The following is a 20270-nucleotide window of genomic DNA, read 5'->3' as shown; positions in this document are numbered from 1 at the left end:
CAGGTATATGTATACCAATCATAGTTTATTGTCAGTGCTTTAAAACTAATGGATTTTTTTTCTTCCAAATACAAATTAAACTCCATTTCTTGTTTGCCTTAGTGATATTTTGTCAGCGCTGGATCAAATGTGAGATGAATAACTCGGCCATAAGTGCTGCTCCTTTATGAAATTGTTATGGTTCTGGTTGGGTTTTAAGGTTCATGATGAGCAACAAAAACTAAACTGAAATTCATCTCTCATGACTTTGACAAAGAATCACAATGTACAGACCCATGTTTAAAACCACTTAATAAAATGGTTGTTTCCATTTATCAGAACAATACAGATGTGCAATATGTTGTCATAGTAACCTCTATTCTCACCTTTTCCCCTTGCTTTTGCATTGATATAACTTATGCAGCTGAAAAAAGGATGAAATTAGTTAATTCATACAAGTGAAGGTGTTCTTAGGTTTTGGGGTTGAAATTTCACCTTTTTTGTATTATTGATGTTTTTGTCAGGAGGAATGTTTATAGTTTTTAATCACAGTTACATAGACATCCCACCAAAACCTCTAAGCATTTGGAGTGTGCAGTTTAGCTTCATCGAAACACTGATGACATTTAAAACATCTAAACTAGGACTGCATATACAACTATAACAATCTCCACCACCACCAAGTCTCACCATGGAGTGGAGTTTTATTTATTTTTCACAGTACACATTTATTTTCCTTCATACATTATCTTTCATACATTGCACACTTCCTATGTGAGGAGGATATTTTGCACCAAAGTTTGCACTTCTATGGTTTTCTCTTTTCAATCGGTGGTATTACTCTAATTGTCCTTTGGTGACTTCTACATGAGAAGTTGATGTTAAATAGTCAGCATTTGTTTCTGACATTTTTCTAGATAAATGAATTAAAATGATTCCTTTAACAGTATTTGCCATCTACAGCAGCCAGTCTTTGGTATGCGCTGAGGTTCTGTTTTGCAGTGTTGTCCTCATGCATGTCTGACAGATCAAACTTCTTGGCTACATCTACTTACAGGCCCCAACAGATGGTCTGATGAAATCAGAAAACATGACTGGAACTGCTGGTTAATCCTTTATTCAAATGAGCAATCGCCTCCTTCATCTAGTTGCCATGTTCAACACTTGAGCCAGTAATCATCTTTCACTTCAGCCGTGCCTCTTGATATTCCTTCCATCAGGTTATTGTTAGATTTTCTGTACTCTTGGAAGTGAGACAATTCCTTATCCCAATAGATCTTCAAGTGGTCTGTGCTCTTCTTGAGGGTGTTTTAAAAGTCCCCCAATCCGATCTGTTGCATCCTGCCTCATTTTAATCCTGCCTGGAGTGCTCCAATTGTTATTTTCTCCTCTGAAGGAGCAATCAATCCTGACACATTTAGTCTGACCTGGCAGGAAGGTTGAAGGTGCTTCAGCTAGGACAATTAATTAGGATCAAAAGACAAAATAGTGGAGAACCAGGAAAAAGAGAACAGACAAGGATTATGAAAATGATCCGACCAACAGTGGTAAAACTAGATAGATGGAGATTAAACGTTCTACGATGTGGCATTAAAAGGGATCTGCATAAAACAGAAATTATATTTTGTTATCACATTCAGATTTGGTAACATAATATCTTATACAGGTGACATGCAATAAAAAAAAAATAATAAAAAAACAATGCATGCATATTTTCATCCTACATCACCTAGCAACCAATGTGTGTGCATGCCTTTCTATTTCTATGTTCTATTTGTACATACATTAGTGTGTGTATTAAAGTCTGCAGCAGTTTGCTCCAACCTTTGGCCATGAAAAGCCTTGTACCATGTCACTGGATAACAGACACCTAGAGATGGACCTTAATGAAGACACAGTTCCTGACACAGCTGCTCACCCTGGGACTGATGGAGCCACATTTGAAAAATAGCAGGGTTGTTAGAAGATGGAAGCCAGATTTTTCTCTACAATAGGCTCTGTCTGTTCTGTCATGCTTCTGTGACCACTGTCTCCACAATGACACAAACATCTGCTGCCACTGGACAAATGTCTCATAGCTGTGAAGTAAAACAGAGAAAAGAATGCATAATGCAATCTCTTACTGCCACCCCATCATAATGATGGCATCGATTCATATCAAATCAGTGCAGGTGAATCAGGAGGCCCAGATACAGAACAAACATGCTCATAACTCCATATTATGACTCTCTCTTCTTATTGTAGACATACAGTATAAAGGTATAAAAGTAGCAGGAAGGGAGTTTTTGGTAAATTGTTAGATTCTGTTAGTCTGATCTGTGTGACCGATTCCAGCTGGCTATGGTCAGAGTTTATTGGAGTGTTTGGTGCTGCAGCTGTTTACTAATAAACATGAATCTGATGACTCTTCAGAACCCATGAATACATTAGGTGTCACAAAGAAATGTTCCACAACATCTGCATGAGGCAAATAGTACCATAGAGTTGAAGCCAGAAGTTTACATACACTCTTTTCTTCTCACTGTCTGAGGCCTAATAAGGCCAAACGTCTCTTGTTTTAGGTCAGTTAGAAGCCCCAAAATATTTCTATTTGCTAAATTCCTCAATGATGGAAATAATGTGCCAGATATTCATTTATTAATGTCTTCAAATTCAAAAATGTACGTACAGAATGTTTCCTGCGTCTATAAACGATGAGGGATGATAATAGCTTGGCTTTGAAAACTTTTGATAACTGACTTAATGAAAAACACATTTGAGTTAATTGAAGGCAAGAAAGATGACTCACGTCACTGTAACCAATGTATCTAATGGCATGAATAAAATATGCAGTTTTGGTACTTAATGGTATGAATGAATTGACTTGATTGATTGACCTGTGAATGTATTTTAAGGCTGCACCTGAAACTCTGCTTTCTTGTTCAATTGGAAAGTCAGCAGAAATTACTTAAGATGTTGGGAAGACAATCATGGAGCTGTTCCAGTTTGATTCATCCTGAGGTACAATTTCCAGATGCTTGAAGGTTCTGTGTTGATCTGTTTGAATAACTCTATGTAAGTATAGACCAGAGATGTGCTTTTGACAAGTGAAGTACATACATGAGAATTAAAACAGAAGCTAACAGTGATGAGCACCAGTCTATTGGTGGAGAACCCAACAAAAAGTTTAAGGTCCATTCCTAAAAGGAGAGTATGTGGAATGAAGCCAAACAATTTAAATAAACTTTATCATCCAGTCATTCTGCCAGAAGCTTTTTGATTAGTACAACATCCGTATTAATGATGACTGAATGTTAACATTACCATTTTCTGGGCGATCTATGGTGTAGCTTTCATAGATCCGATCCAATGTCTGATCCAGTTATGGTTGAAAACTTCTCTGAAAGTTTTATTTCATCAAAGCTTGTTAGATCTTGCATTTTATGACTCCAGCTCTTACTGATTGATGCATTTCCATTTCAGAGTCAGGTGGCATATTTTAGCTTTATAGGAATCTAACATCCAGTTTTAGTGTCGACCTTAGAATCAAAGTACCAAAGTTTCTATCTGCAGATGTCACTTTGTGCTGATGTTCCAGTCATACGGGGGAACATCCATCACATAGCAGGCAGACATACCAATTTCTATTCTGACAGCGGCCTCAGCAGACCTGAATACACTGCAGCTGGAAGACATGCCAAGATTTTTTTCCCCTTTTCATTTTTTCACTCAAAGCTTTATGTTTTTTGTTTTTTTTTAATCTTCTGAGTTTTTCTTTCTAGACCCAGATAAACAGATTTAACAAGTAAACCATTTCAGGTTCCTTGAGATCATTGTGCTGAATATAGAGAATCTTAATTGAAGCACAAAAAGGACAAAAGATTAGAGCCTAATTGGAGGTTGCTTATATTTTGAAACATAAATATAAATAAGTTTTGGCATTTTTTTAACCAATGTAACTAAAAAACAGATTGTATGTGGCCTACATACTGTCAGCTGCTACACGTAAACAACTGAACTCTGCTCCTCCAAACCTTAAAGTTTCTAAAGAAATTTCCTGGAAATCCCCTGAGGCGGAGGCTCCACATCCTTTGAAAAACAGCAGCAAGTCAAAGTTAATAATTATATTTAAAAGCCTGCACTGGTTACACATTCTCTTCTGACACATCCATTTTTCACACGTGTGGCAAATAATTTCCTCTGATGAATATTTTCAGAGATCAAAATGGAGCGCTTTAAGATATTATTGAGAGAGTCTCATTGATATTTCAGTCACAAGGCGAGAGTCGGCATTTAAGAGCACTATACTAAATAAAAGGATATTGATTTGGCTAAATGAATGCTCGATTTAACCTTCAGGACTGTATGAATTGGGGCAAGTGTCATGCAAGTTTGCTGCAGCTCAGATGCTTTAATAACTGCAGGAAAGACTGTACTGCTGCATCCATGTAAAGCTTCTCATGGATGGGATGAGATAAGAAGTAATGAAAGGATATCAGGCTGAAAACTTGCTTCTCTCTCTTGACCTTTTTGTCTACTTACAAAAATTGCTGAGTTTGACCCACAGTGGCTGGATCATGGTTTTATAGGTCCACATGGGAGCCAGCTTGTAAACGGTAGACGAGATGATAAATTTCCACACTGTGAAAATGTCAGGAAATTCAGTTGCAGCCATCGTGATGCTCCTGGAAACAAAACTTGAAATGTGAATAGAACACGAATGCATCTGATATGACCTTTGTTAGAGAAGCTAGGTATGACTCTTTCCTTTTTCTGTACGTTACACACACAGCTAAATAACATGAATTGAAATTTTAGACCTTTGCACAAGTCAAAACATAATTGAAGAAATTCATCCATCCATTTTCTAACACCCTTGTCCCTTAGTGGGGTCGGGAGGGTTGCTGGTACCTATCTCCAGCTATCGTTCCGGGCAAGAGGCGGGGTACACCCTAGACAGGTCACCAGTCTATCGCAGGGCAACACAGAAACAGACAGGACAAACAACCATGCACACACACACACACCTAGGGAGAATTTAGAGAGACCAATTAACCTGACAGTCAAGTTTTTGGACTGTAGGAGGAAGCCGGAGTACCCGGCGAGAACCCACGCATGCACAGGGAGAACAAGCAAACTCCATGCAGAAAGAGCCCAGGCCCCGGGAAATGGGGCTGGGAGCAGCATGAAGATTGGAAGGTTTCAACATTAAAATCATGGCAGGGGGACCAGGACCAGGAGGAAAACACTGGAAGGAGCAAGCACTGAAGAACGAAAAACAGGGAGCTCAAAGGGGCATTATGTTTTTTCCAGGCACATATCCCCATTTAACAGGACAATTAAAAAACTATGTTAACATAAGTTGTATTATAAATGCTGTATATATCAAATATGACTTAAAAGAAATTTGGCCTTGTAATTTAATGCCTTGACTTTGGGCTTCTTTCACTTTAAAAACTAATGTGATCTCTGAAACTATGCCTTCAGAAAGTCATCCCAACATGGCTCTTCTACTAACCCTTTAACAATGTTTTTACCAGCATTGCACTAAGTAGTAGCTTCTATATTGAGATCAGCAGTTGCACAGTTCTACTAGGTGTTTGCTAATTGCTGCTGGCTAGTCTGAAGGAGCTGATTAGGGGGGTTGCCGGGAACGGCTGTTCTGTGAGGCGGAAACTCTTGAGATTTGGGAACTGCAGCTATGAGGAGAAGCTGTGTCTTGAAGGCGGAGCTAGGTTCAATCAGGTGTTTTGCACACCTTAATGGTTAGCATATATTATTCTTTAGTTTTTTATTCTGTTTTATTCCTAAGTTGCTCGTCACAACCATGATGTGTCAACACCATAACCGACAATTTACAAAATTTGATGAAATTTTGTCAAATAAATGCTTAATTTTAGTATACTGTAAAAATTCCATGGACCTGATGAGCTACAATATGGCCTCCTTTATAATAACATCGTATAAATTTAGGTAGTTTGGCTTTTGTCAACTCCGTCAGAGTTTTTGTGACTCTTTCAGTGATAGTGTTAGCAAATCTCACTTAAATGTGCAGTTAATTCATTCTAATGTATCTTACATAAATTGCATTAGTTCACATGTATTAAGTTTTTCTTTTTCCTCACTAGTTTGTCACCACCTTTAGTTCTGTGTCAACTCCGTCATGCACTGTCAACTAAGTCAGATGGACTTTGTTGTTTTTTGTTTTAAATATTTCTTTTGTTTCTTGAGAAGCATTTATCTGTAAAACTGAGTAGAAATATCACTAATAGGGTTATTAAAAAATATTTTATATTTATTTTTGTCAGATGGTGATGACAAAGTTCTGGGTCAAGTCCATTAAAAATGTAATTTTTAAAAAATGTTGCAACTGGGAGCCTGCACCTTAGCATCTTTACAGTTCCAAAACATTATTTGTCATACATAAGGTTGAGGAATAATTTTTTTAAAAATTTGGGAAAATTTAAACACATTTTGTCCCTATTCTCAAGAGTCATATGTGGGTAGTAGCATTCCAACAGATCCATGTTTTCACCTCTCGCCCATTTCCGTCTTGTTCCAGTTGCCCATTTTTCATCAAGGTGCTCTGGTTCCCCAGCACCTGACGCAGACCTTATTTGGCCAGGCGACTTAGCATATCGTGCATATCAATGTCTCTCATGGTATAAGGTAGGCAGTAGCTCAAAGGGTCTTGCCCAAGGACCCACACTGGGTAGCTCAATTTGACTGTTGTATCTTTGCCCCAGCCTGGAATCAAACCTGGGTCTCCTGGGTGAAAGTCAGGTGACTTACCCATTGAGCTATCCAGTCAACTCAATGGGGCTGTGGAAAACCACCCTTGAAGCCAACTGCAAACCACTTGCACAAGCATCCATCAAATGTGGCATATACCAAGGAGACGCTCTGCTCTGTCCCCACTGCTGTTCTGCATAAGCCTGAACCCCCTCAGCCAAATCATCAACAAGACTGGCTACGGATACCGACTCAAGAATGGGACCACCATCAGTCACTTCCTCTACATGGATGACATCAAGCTGTATGCCAAGAGCGAGCGAGACATCGACTCACTAATCCACACCACCAGGATCCACAGCACTGACAATGGGATGTCATTCAGACTAGAGAAGTGTGGTTGGATGATTACAAAGAGAGGGAAGGTCATCCACACAGAAGGGGTCTCACTCCCCTGAGGAACTATAGCAGACATTGAGGACAGTTACAAGTACCTGGTAATACCACAAGCAAATGGCAACCTCGATTAGGTCACAAGGAAAAGAGCCACAGCCAAATACCCCAAACGAATAAGCCAAGTCCTGAGAAGCCAGTTCAATGGCAAGAACAAGATCTGTGCGATAAACAGCTACACCTTACCAGTAATCAGATACCCTGCAGGAATAATTAGCTGGCCAAAGGAGAAGATAAAGACCACGGATGTTAAGACTTGGAAGCTACTAACTATGCATGGAGGGTTCAGGGATTCCCCCAGAAAACTTGCTAAGCCTGGTGGTCGGGGCGCTGAGGCGGTCCACCGTGTTTTTATATTAAAAGATGTTAAGTAGACAGAAAAAGTAAAAATATCACTGGGTAATTATATGCTATGGGAAAACATCGCCAGTGAACTGCTATATAAACCCACAACTAGTCTTAAAAACAACTAATCAAAAAATACAATTAAAATAAATATCAATTATTTCCACTTTTGTTAAATCCAAATTAAGTCAGCAGCTCCATCAGGCTCCCCAGGGCTTCAGGGGCCCCATAAATGCTAATATTTTAACACAGACCACAGATACATAAATGTAGCATTTGTTTATTGAGATTAGCAATGCTGCTAAATTTGACATAATGGTTTCAGCATACATAAATTAAAAGATTTTAAATTATTTAACATTTATATGTAAGATTTTAAGGAGCTGGCAAGTTTATTTTGTAAAAGTTCAAAGAACAAGCCCGACTACAAGTTATTCCTACGGTTCACGTAGAGCTGCGCAACCATGGCTAACGTGGTGGGGTTTAAACTCTTACCTTAATCAATAACTCCTCATAACTGATCATAATTCCTCCCACGGGGTTGAAGTAAATATCCATTCAGGTCAGCCTATGTCCAGTTCGAGTGAAAGGAGGCGCGCGATCCGCGCTGAGGTAAACTTTAGAGCTGCAGCGCGTGAGGTGATTGGTCGGCGCGCTGTCAGCTTTGAATGTATAAACTATAAACCTACCTTCTATAAACATATCTTTTAGCAATAAATCTGCTCCGATAGTGAAAAGCTCAGAGCAAGAGACGCTTGCAATCCGGCTTAAAAAAAAAGGCGATTTTTATTATTTTATTTTCCTAAAAAAAAGAAAAAAAAAAAGAAAGGCTTAGCCTGGCGGTGGTTCTAGTGGCCGCCAGGCCTATAATACACTGGGGGAAACCCTGGAGTTCCACCCCAAATCCAGCACCCTGAGACTGTACACNTTACACTCTTCCTCACTCAGGACAGTCTCTGGAACAAACTGGGTCTCCCGTCTAGCAGCTGGTCCTCCAAGCCCATGTTCACACAATGCTTCTTCGGAAGATGCTAGTCAAAATAAGAAAATCCTTCAACTTAAAAAAAGAACAACAACAACAATAAAACCTCCTCTGCCCCCCAAAAATGCAACACCACACCCATAGTTGCATTTCTTCTTCAAGTGTTATTAATGGTTTACCTCCATATGATGATCGTCTGTCTCTAGCAGTGGATCTCTGAATAGTTTTTATCCTCCAGGCTAAGTACCCGGTATCACTTGCAGCATCATAATAATGCAATATACTTTTTGTTTTGCGCAAGTCAATTCTTACATGCTTAGCTTCTGTGTCCAGGTGCTGGCGTTTAGCGGAAGGACTCTCTGAAAGAATGAGTGTCTCTTGAGAATCAGATGAGCTTGGCTGAGATTCCTCAGGCAATTCCACCATGGAAACAAATTCTGAACATAAGAGAAGCAGATGAAACACAAAAACATTAACCATTATGAAATAGCAAGCTTATTAAATACCAACATGAATTACTAATATAACAAACCGGTTTCATATTTGATGGTTAGGACTCCAGCAGAGGGATCCTTAACAACATCCTCAAATACATCTTCATCCAACTTGGTTCCAGAACTGTCAACAACTTTCACGCCCTCTGTTATAGCTGGCACGCCAAATTTTGTGAATGCTAGAGAAAAAGACAAATGCTTGTCTAAACCACAATTATGAAGTTATGTTGCTCTAATATTCACATGTGCATAGACTCTGTGACATTACTTTTGAATAAACAATGTGAAGTAACATTACAAGCACTTCATACCTTCCTGTGTAAAACTACCAGTGTCTTACCTGCTATCAAAAACTCCTTCAGATTCGGCTCTGTTAGTCAGACAAATTTTTGCAGCTCGCCAAGTCTTGTTTTAATCAACATGGTTCCTGCAGGACATAATTCCTCAGTCATTCATCTTTAGTACTGGAATCCTTTCAATTTGTGAAACATACCAACTGCATCACAAACCAATACAGCTTACATTACATGATTTTTATAGAACACAATTAAAGTTTACACATTAATGGCTTGGGCACAAAGTAACTTGACTTCGTTGGACTCTTATCTAGGTTAGACAGTTGCTAAACACCCTGTCCTTTTGTAACAACTATAACAGTTTATTAAATTGCCTCGCTTATTTTTCGGCTTTTCCATTAGCATTAGCAACGGTTAATGGAGGAGTCGAGCACGGTTTACAGTGGAGGTATTGTGCTGGGCACGAGGGAGAGCACGCAAATCATCACTCGCGCCAAATTCAGTGTTAACTTTGAAACTACCTGGACTATTAGCCCCCGCTTGCGGTTCCAACACTTCAGAGTCGTGAGGCCTAATTGAAAATGAACCAAACTGTGTTAGACATACTCAACCCGAATAAAATATGGACTAACGTAAAAAAGGAGCAGATCAGCTAATAGCTAGTTTAGCAAACTCGTGGCACCAACGATATAATTTACTTAGCAAAAAAATAAAAAATAGCTGGACAGTTAGCATTACTGTTGACCTGAAAAGCCATAAAGCCAACGTGACTTATTTTGTCTCAACCCAGACATCTTTTGCTAAATTAATATTATTTTTCTTAAATAAATAAAATACATATCTATGTAATATCGCTTGGACATGGATTTAAGGCGGATATAGTCGAGTTGGACAGGCGAACATTTTAAGCTAGCCATTCACTCGGTCAGGTTAGCAGTAAACTCAGTATTAAGATATTAAAACTCACTCGGATAATGGGGCTTACAAAAAATATTCTTATAAAACAATTCAAATTGTATTATTATCTTATAAAAAGAAACTTACCGGAGTCTTTCAAGAAGGAGAAAAATGGCGTCCACGCAACGGTTAGACTTGTTGGTTTGAGAGGAGGAGGTGGGCGGAGCTTGTTAGAGTTAAATTGACACGACGTGTATACACTCTGTAAATTTACACCGACACTAGGTGCCATTATACTCAATCTGTTGTTGTATTAGCTCTGAAAGAGTCAATGAATTGTGACACCGCATATTTAACACTGCAAAATTTACTGTGTACTACTTATACAGGAATCCTACACTCTAAAAAAAGATGTGTTAAAAAAGAAAACAAAAAATGTGTTATTAAATTAAAAGCATATTTTGTGTTAATTTTACACATTGTGTTAAAATGAATATAATAATAGGACACACAGTATGTGTTGAATATTTATTTGAATATTTCAACATAATTGTGTTAGTTTGTGTTTATCAGGTACAGAAACATGAATCTGAATGGCAGATTCATCTGCCATTCAGATGGTAATTCATCTCAATGACAACTACTGTGAAATTATTTTTTATTTTTTTATTTTTACCTGGTTGTTAATTTAGTATTGTGATGAGATTTAATAATTTTTAAAATGATGCAGAGGTATTTTTTTTGGTGGGGGGAGTAAATCAATACATAATGACTTAATCACTTTTCATTAAATTACTACTATTCTTACATAATTTTAATACATGGTTATTTATTGTTTGCTAAGAAAATATTCAGCCAATTTTTTAATATTTACAATAAATAACAATTATTACATGTATTAATTAGAAAATATTTGAGCAAAGAAAGTTGATCAAATCAAACATCAAAGAATAACCTCAAGTCAGCACAAGTGGCCACCAGATGAAGGATTACGTTTGGATTTTTTCTCCCCGCACGTAATAAGCAAACACATGAAGGAGGCAAATATGGAGATCTTATGAAATGCAACTTCAGTAAGTTTTAAATTTGTTTAAACGCAATATAGTCTAGAATTTGGGGTCTCAATGGTTGGAAAAAACGTTATTTTTTGTGCCACTACAGGGTCTGCATAGTTGTAACGTTAATTATCTCACTGTGGCACGTGAGATGGGGTCACCATTTTATCATTTGTTACAGTTGTCTTTTTTTGTCCAAAGTTTATTGAAGAGGGTAAAATTTTAAAATTAAATGTTAAAGGGAGCTTGTTGAAGTTTTGGAATAAATGTACAATACATGATGAATATTGCAGTGAGAATTTTTAGATGCAATGTACATTATAGACAAAATGTAATTTCTTTTTTTTTAAATAACACCTGCAATTCATTTTCGGGAAAACATTTCAATATTGCCTGTGATACTATAATGACCAAAATTTTATATGTGCAAATGATTGGAACTTTGTCATGATGACACAACTGATGCTTTATGTGAAGCTCAGTGTTTTCACGTTGGCAGAAACACTTCTCCTGGAAATGTGTACAGCGGTGGCTCTGTCTGCATTCCACTACACAATCTTGGATGAGCTTGACAGACATGCAATGTTGACAATATATCATCAGATTTACCATGAAAATTGTACTTTGATATGCACACTTAAGTGTTAAGGTTTACATCCCTAAGTTGAGCTAAGTGTGTTCAGAGCTGGATGGTGAATGTCACTAAATTTGTTCCATTTGTGGGACTTTGTAACATTAGAACATTTTCAGCATTAATGCCTGTTTTATACCTAAATCTCATTATTTCTCAGTTAATAACACTGAGGGGTTTTTGGCCAGGTCCTGGGTCTAGCAAACAGGTGAACAGAAGGTAAAATGGTTTAGCTACAACAGGAATGAGAGTCAAAAGGCCAGTGCTCAACAGTTGATTTGCATTTGCATGGCTCTCAGCAACTTCATTTAAATACGAAAACCTCTGCTAGGCACAAGGGGAGGGGGGTGATAGGGGAACACGGACACACAGCGTTTTTGACCATTCTTGGCAGTGTTCTACAATTTTCCATTATGACAAAAACCTCTTGCTGATAGCCCTCAATCTCCATGCGCACGGCAGAACTAGGTGTCAATAGCTGTCGAAAATCCCACTTTTCATGCAGTGTATTTTTCTTTTATGCCTTAAGAAAATAAAAAAATAAAAAAGAATTGGAAAAAAATCCTGACACAAAGGATCATAATTCATGCATGAAAGGGTTAATGTTCTACTAGTTTTGATTATGTTTCATTATAATAAAGTAACAGATCCTACAATCTAGTCAGACACTAAGGCAGCTAATATAAAAACTACAAGCTAGACTAGTTCAAATCATGTTAATTTTAACTAAATGGTATCCTAATTAAATTGTTTTCCTCAAGTTTTTAGAGTTTTCTCTCTCTCTGTGGGAGTTAACTTGACATGCCTCATCCGCTGCCTGCTAGCTTGAGAAACTGCCTGTGTGCCAGAGTTAATTTATGTCATCCTTCCACCATGATAGCAGAAACAGTCTCTCCTGCATGTCGTTCCAGAACTCGTCTATTAAGATCTTATTCAAAATCATCATCCTCAACCTATTTTTCACATGCCCTACGATTAACTGTATTAATACTAAAAATAATCAAATTTGTGTCCTCAACGATATAGATAAAGTAAAAATGCACAATTCTTGTTAAACAGTAAGTAGTACATAATAACTCAGAGGTTCCCAAACTGCGGGTGGGGGGCGCGGGAAGCCGTCTGGATGAAAAAAAAACAAAACATGAACACTGTATGCGCTGGGTTTTTACCTTAGAATGGCCAACTCTCTGTTATTCCTATGTCAATTTGATACAGTAGAGGCTTCCACACTTCCCATATTTGTGTCCTCTGTCACTTTTATCAGCAGTTAAAACTGTTTAATCCGTTGTTAACATGTTGTAACCTGTTTTTCCGAGCCGCCTTTAAATGCAACAGGAGCGCTTAGACGCTTGCACTGGGTTTACACTTGTGCAGAAGCAACGGAGACCTGCTGCTGCTGTGCAGAGCTACGCAGGAGCTGCTGGAATCATGGCAGCAAACCAGCAAAACACAAAGAACTTTGCACAGTTTTCCCGGAAACTAACTGACTGAGTTGAGTAACGCTGTTGGATGCAGGTAATGTTAACTAAATGATGACTAGCTAATTTCGATACAGCACCTTCAGCTTGTTAACAAGTAGCCTATAGGCTACTGATGTTGTCTATGTTCAACTACTTCGATTCATTTTGCCTCCCCAAAATAAGCAGATGCCCCCCCTGTTAAACTCGTCTGGAGCCGGGGCTGTTCCTGCCCGTACTGTTTGTACTTAGAGGACCGTTTGGACTGTGTGCAAACTGTCAGCAGACGGTTGAAGTTTTATAGTGACGCATATAGGATTGCCACTAGGGTTGCCACCTGTCCCGTAAAATACGGACTCGTCCGTATTTGCCTGTTAAATGTTGCGTATGCTCCGTATTTTTATAAATGTCCGATAGACACGCCATAAAGTGTAACAATAATGACCAAAATAAAACACTGGTGGCGGGAGCTAAAGAACGCTACGGACCGACACTGTTGTCACGGTTGCCTAGAAACGGACACTACACAGCAAATTCAAAAGTATTAGATTTCCAGTGTAAGTATTGTATGTTAAAAATACAGTGTTAATTCAACAACATTTCCCTAACACTCACTAAAGAGTTCCAAAGAGTTAAACAAAAAGCAATCCAGTCCTGTGTTGATTTCTAAATTAACACCAACAGTCTAAATCAACACTCAGTCTGGTGTTGATTTAGAAATCAACCTCCCACGATTGTAACAAGTTTGTGACATCACATCAGGGAAGGAGCAACAGAGGGTGGGGGTTGCAGCAGGCCCCCAACCTGGACCTACAGGGGGCCCACATGTGGGGCAGAACATGCCTTCAGGGATCCAATTCTTCTTTATGACATCTGATGAGAACTGTAAAGGAGAGCTCTCTCCTATAGAAAACTGTATATCACACCCTAGTAGATTATATAGTAGGGTGCCCCATTGTTGACTCAAGGTTGCTAAAAACCTTACCAGAATGACTGATTTTAGTGACATAGTGAGCGTAAAATATTAGAGATGTGCCGATCAGGTTTTTTCCTGCTGATACCAATACCGATCACCCATGAGGGCCGATCACCGATACCGATCACTGATACCGATCACATAATTATTATTATTATTATTATTATTATTTTATCATAAACAGTACCGGTTACATTATGTGGAAAAAGGAACCATGAATTCACCTTAATTTAGACAAAAACTTGTTTTTAATAACTTTTTCCAAGAAGAAAACTAAACAAAACAGGCATTGTGCAAATTGTACNACCATCATGGGAGGACAAGCCCCTACATGGGATGTACCACCGACAAATAACTGAAGTGGCTGATATCAGGAAATCCTACCAATGGCTGGAAAAGCGAAATATTTATCCACATCCAATTCTGTAAATGGTGGAATCAAGCGAATGCATTGATTCCACCGTTTACAGAATTGTAAACAGTGCCCCTGCAGAAATAGTGTCCTGATCAGCAGAAATACGCACCGGTTCGCATTTCACAGCTACCTCCAATTCCAATTTGCACATCTCAACTTGATGCTACAGCTCTTTCTCTTGGAGCTCCAAACGACGCAACTCCAACTCCAACTCCATTTTACGCACCTCAGCATTAGACGCCCCAACTTAACCCTGGGTGGTTGGTTCGGGAGGTGGCAAAACTTTTCGCTCAACCAACGTGGCATACAGTCACCTTTTAATCACCTCCTTTTTCTCTTGTTTAACCACAGGTATTTCAAACTGAGCAGCAATGGCTGTGAGATCGTTTTTACTAACGCCACTAAATTTCTCCAAAGAAGGTTCAGCCACAAAATGGTCCAGATCAAATTCCATTTTTAAGCACAACTGTAATCACATCACAGGGGAAAAAAAAAAAAAAAAAAACCAAGCTAAACGGCAAATACAGTGTAAAGTCAAAGTAAATTGAAACAAGTGCACAATGGGCCCATGTCCCCACTAAACTTTACCTGCCTGCCACGACTCACCTGTCTAACTGATTCCTGGCTCTTCATTTGGATCGGTGGCGGGTTTATTAAGCACCAAACCGGTAAGAAATTAATCTCACGGATTGCTCCCGAGAACACCGCTTGAACAGTGAGCGCCAACCGCGAACCTCCACGACACTACCAAAATAAACGGGTGACGTCTACAGTAACAGCACCTCTTAGCCTAGCAGGAGACACAATCACTAAAACACAAGTTTACAAGCCCCAAAAATATTTCACTCACCTGTATACTGGACCAACCTACCAAACATGCCACAGCTGCCCACAACAAACAAACTCGTTAACAAGCCATGTCCAACCCACAATGGTGATGTCACTGCTCACTCCTATAAACAGGAAAAACATGAATGAAACACGTTATGCACTCAAACCAATACATTTCCAAACTGTAGAAATGTTTTTGACGAGCCCCCATTTTTTACAGTCTTGGTCAGATGGCTGCAACAAAAAATAGGGAGAACATGACAACCAGAATAATTTTTCAGCACTTCAGAAGCATTTATTAAAAATTACTGTTTAGGGAATAATGAGCGGCAGCCAAAGATGTGATAAACCAGCGCGTGCTCCCTCAGCCTGGTGTTCCCCCAGTCATGGACCCAGTTGGCCCCCACAGGTCTCTGCTTCTAACTCCCACAATGTGTCAAGCGATCTGCCGGCACCGCCTCTGGTTCTCGGCTGGGCCCTGGTTCTTCGCTGGGCCTGGTTCTTGCCGTCTGCGCCTGGATCTTCTCACAAGTGGAATGGCGCTCCTTAAATACAATCCAGGTGGCCACATAGTCAGAGGCACCTCCCAGAGAAAAACTGTGCAATTGCATGCATTACTCTCTATCTCTAATTTAAAAGTGAGTCACAATGAATTTGATGCATCTATAATGCCTATGAAAAACCCCCAGAAGCGTAGGTTGTTTGAATGCAGGCTACAAAGAGAATCCTGGTCCTTTGTGACAATGCAGAGGTGCTGTGGCTTCTGGAACATGTTGAGGACAGCTTTCATCCCCTCATACTCACTCACATGTCAGAGCGGGTCCTTTCTATTTTCATATCGTCACTGTCTGACATACACACTTGTCTTTTCTGCTCTCTTCTGATAGGAAATAATTCACTTCTCGTTGGAGAACTTCTAAATGTGTATAAATCCAATTCTTAAGACATGCTCACTCATTGAGTGTTTTCTTACTTGCACTAATCGAGAAACTGGCATGCTGCTCAGGGTGAAAAAAATATTTAGAATCTAAATATTGATTTATATTTNAGGAATGCAGTTCTCCATACAAAAATAAAGATTTGCTACAGAAGCAATTCTCCACTGTCTTTTTTTTATTATTATTTTGCACTGTGAGTCAGAACTAGATGTGCGAAGTTGATAGTATCGCCCATCCCGAGTATCAGCCATTGCACTGCAGCGGTGGACTAGAGCACTGATCAGTTCAGCCTGCACACAGGTGCACTTGGCTCTGACCAAGAGCACATCCAGCCTGGACCACCTGGTTCAGTATCAGAACTCTGGGTCAAAGTCTACTGGTACACTTAGGAAGGCCCTGATTAAATTTCTTCATGGATTTAGTTAGTCTAGTTCAACATACTAGTGGTAGCCTACACCCTAGCATTACCTTTTTATGTAGCTTTAGCTAATTTGGCCTTTTATGTGGATTTTTCACCCTGCATGGATTGTTTCTTACTTTTCTGCAAGTCTTCAGCAGTTGCCTTCAAACGCTTTTGCCATCTTCACCAAAAGCATTCAGCATTGAGCATCCACACTCGATATCCTGTTTCTCTTTATTAGTGTGAATGCTGATAGATCCTGTTTCTCTTTATTTCTTATTATTCTGGTTGCTCAGTTTTTTTTGGCCCGCTTCTTTTCCTCCATACTTTGTGCTATTTTCACTATTCAACATTTATGCTATTCAGCTCGATCTCCTAAAGCCGGCTATATCTCATGGTCTTCATAGCCTTCATAGTTGTTTCAATATTCAGCTTTTTATGAATATTTCATCTCCATAGAAATGAATGGAGAAACACCAACAGCTCCCTCTGCTGGCAAACGTCAGAACTAACATATAAAATTTAAGTTTTGTTTCACTCTTGTGGAAGAGTTGAAAATTACTCTGTAGATTGTTTGTGTTTTACAGATAGCTTTTACATTAGGTTTATTCCCACTGCATGGAATATGTTACTGTAATTCAACATGTTTGTGGTGGCTTACATGTTAGCATTACCTTTTTAGCTAATTTGGGCTTTTACGTCGGTTTTTCACACTGCATGGATTATTTCTTACCTTTCTGCAAGTTTTCAGCAGTTGGCTTCAAATGCTTTGGCCATCTTCACCAAAAGCTTTCAGTATTCAGCATTCACACTTGCATTTACTTAGGAAGTGCACATTTTCTAGTTTTATTCTGCATTTTAAGAGTTTTATGAACACAAATGAAATTAAAGCTGCAAGCAGCCTTGTACGACACTCACAGCTCAGCACTACTCTGTCCTTATGGCGATCTGCGGCATCACCACCCAGTCGCCATTGTCATTGTTCTCGTGCCATTCCCTCACCCAACTAGATGCTGCATTTAGAAACTCATCCAAATAGCCTCATGTCCAGTTCAGTGAGAGTCATTATCATGTTATTCTCTGTTTTACAGTTGTAAAACTATATGAGTCAGAATCAAACTCAATAAGCTGCACCCAGTGAGTTTGGTGCAGCTCGGCTTCAATCTGTGGAATTTGGAGTCAAACATATGGCAACGGCATCTAATGTGACTTTGCCGCCACATCCACATCTATACTGAAATGGGTCAATGTTGGAAAATAGGTCAAACCAACATGACACACTTTCATGTTAATTAGGTCAAAGGAGTCAGATAGGAGCTGATCAGTGTAAAACATTACACTTCCTGTTGTCAGTGGGCGTAGCTTAAGTGATGTCATCATTCAACCACTGGGTGTTATAGGGAATTGGATGTTCATCAGTCACTGAAAGTTTGGAGTCTCTGAGATTTTGTGTAGGAGATAACAGTTTTGTATTTCATGGCAAGTAGTCAAACTTTGAGGCTTGGCCACGCCACTCCAGCATGCATGAAAGCTCACCATTTTGATAACTTTGATTTGGCAATTCCTTATGAACAAACTGACCAAGTTTGAACCCAATCAATTAAAATCCCTTGGAGGAGTTTGATTAAATGCGGAAGCTGTAAACAGTCAAAACGCTGTGAAAATCAGGATTACAGTCCAAAATGGCCGACTTCTTGTTTGGTGTAGACCAGTGGTCCCCAACTGTATTTTATTATCTGAGTATGAAGGATGTTTTATTTTGAAAATCCTTTAACTGGATTCTCTCGGTTACGTCTTGCCCGCCAACATTGAGCCTACAAGCAGCAAAATGAGTAAGAAACAGATCAGATGTCTTTGGAAAGTTTATTTGCGAAAGGGAAAAGGCCTGGAGAAGAGACAGGAGGATGGATTTATCCCTGACCGGCAGGTGATTCCCACTTTACAAGACTGCTATCCATAATATGCGGCAACTGGCTTGATAATGAGGGAATGAAGTCTTCAAGCTACTTCGCCACATAGAGACAAAGCACCCTGTGCTCAAGCAACACACCTCGGGTGTTATTGTCTCTTCACTCCCAGATGGGACCGTCTTGTTGCAGAAAAGTAAGCTCAGGGTTCCCATTGTTAAAATTTTCATGAAAGTAAAATGTTTGTTTTGTTTTTGTGGCACATCTGTATCTTAATTTGAAGGGGTGTGCAAACGTTACCATAGCGACCAGAGTCAGAGAGCATTAGGGCAGTGGTCAAGACGAGTAGAGCTTGTGAGTCTTAAGTCTGTTTCACATGGCATAACTTAAGAATTGTCGGCCAATTTCCAAACCTCTGTGACCACACACGAGCTGATGTACAAGAGGTTCGATCGGTTCTTGTGTCCAGCCACACGGCTGGAGCAACACACCACACATGAACTGATTCCAGTCACGAAAATCCCGTAAAATCCCCAACTTACCATACGGGAATTTAGAATAAACAAACATGGATGAATGACGATGTAGAAACGATGATAGTTTGTGGACTCATTTTAAGCGATAAAAGATGTAACAAAAAGAAAAGGCTTTGGATAAATGACAGTGTGAGTAGCCGCTCTATTTGCAGCATTTAGCACTAGACCAGGCTCTCAGGCGTTCTCGCTCACTGTCAGGGAAAACCCCACAGGCTGCGATAGTCGGGCCAAAACAATGGCCCGATTTTAGATCAGAGCAGTCCCAAGGTTCTACCAACTGGACCAGATCAGTCGTGACAACACCTCACAGTACAGGAGAATCAGTTACAATTATCACAAGCGACAATCCCTCCCCCCGGGCTGCAGTAAAATTGCCAAGCCTTGACCGGTCCGTGGTGGTAAAAACGTTGGAGACCACTGGTGTGGACCATGGCTGCAAGAGACTTTTCCGTACATCTTGGAGAGTTGTACAAGTGTACTAAATTTCATGCCTCTATAAATAAGGTCAATGAGCAGAGTATTGTGAAAGTTGCCAGAGGGCGCTGTGGAGCCGTTTCTCTTGCAATTTTTGCAAGAACCTCAAAATACATAATCTTCCTAATTAAGCACCTCCTGTTTGTCACTTGCTTTTTGTATGTGATATTTCTTTAGGTAGTCTCTCTAAGAAATTTAAGATTATTTTGCAATAAAAGTCACAGGTTTTGTTGTGCTTCTTTAGAAATATTTGCAAGGGTTTTCGCACTAAACCTCTTCCAAAATCTACATGGAGAAGAAAAAAGATTTTGAAAAAAAACAAGTAAACAGACTAGACACCCAAACATTTTCATTTGAAGAACTTAAATGGCTTGATTTTTTAAAATATGTTTTTAACTTGATATCAAGTAAGGTTGCCTAAGTGCAGTAGAAGTAAGAAATATTGCCACCTGCAGGTTGGAGTTGGCAGTCACTTAAACCCAAAGTTTTTTTT

General features: G+C 39.3%; 2 long non-coding RNA genes across 2 annotated transcripts; both read right to left on the bottom strand.

Annotated features, from left to right (window-relative positions):
• Nucleotides 1-2372: 2372 nt before the first annotated feature.
• LOC107834081 (uncharacterized) lies at nucleotides 2373-19307 on the bottom strand. Its single transcript, XR_001659864.1, has 3 exons — nucleotides 19209-19307; nucleotides 7179-7184; nucleotides 2373-2383 (listed from the first exon to the last, which is right to left on the bottom strand). It is a non-coding gene; the product is annotated as an uncharacterized LOC107834081 (long non-coding RNA).
• On the bottom strand, nucleotides 8429-9290 carry LOC103129119 (uncharacterized). Its single transcript, XR_475027.2, has 3 exons — nucleotides 9003-9290; nucleotides 8650-8907; nucleotides 8429-8519 (listed from the first exon to the last, which is right to left on the bottom strand). It is a non-coding gene; the product is annotated as an uncharacterized LOC103129119 (long non-coding RNA).
• Nucleotides 19308-20270: the final 963 nt, after the last annotated feature.

This window comes from Poecilia formosa, unplaced genomic scaffold (genome assembly GCF_000485575.1).
Source record: "Poecilia formosa unplaced genomic scaffold, Poecilia_formosa-5.1.2 Scaffold516, whole genome shotgun sequence".
Lineage (NCBI taxonomy): Eukaryota > Metazoa > Chordata > Actinopteri > Cyprinodontiformes > Poeciliidae > Poecilia > Poecilia formosa.
This window is presented reverse-complemented; position numbering and strand designations above follow the sequence as displayed.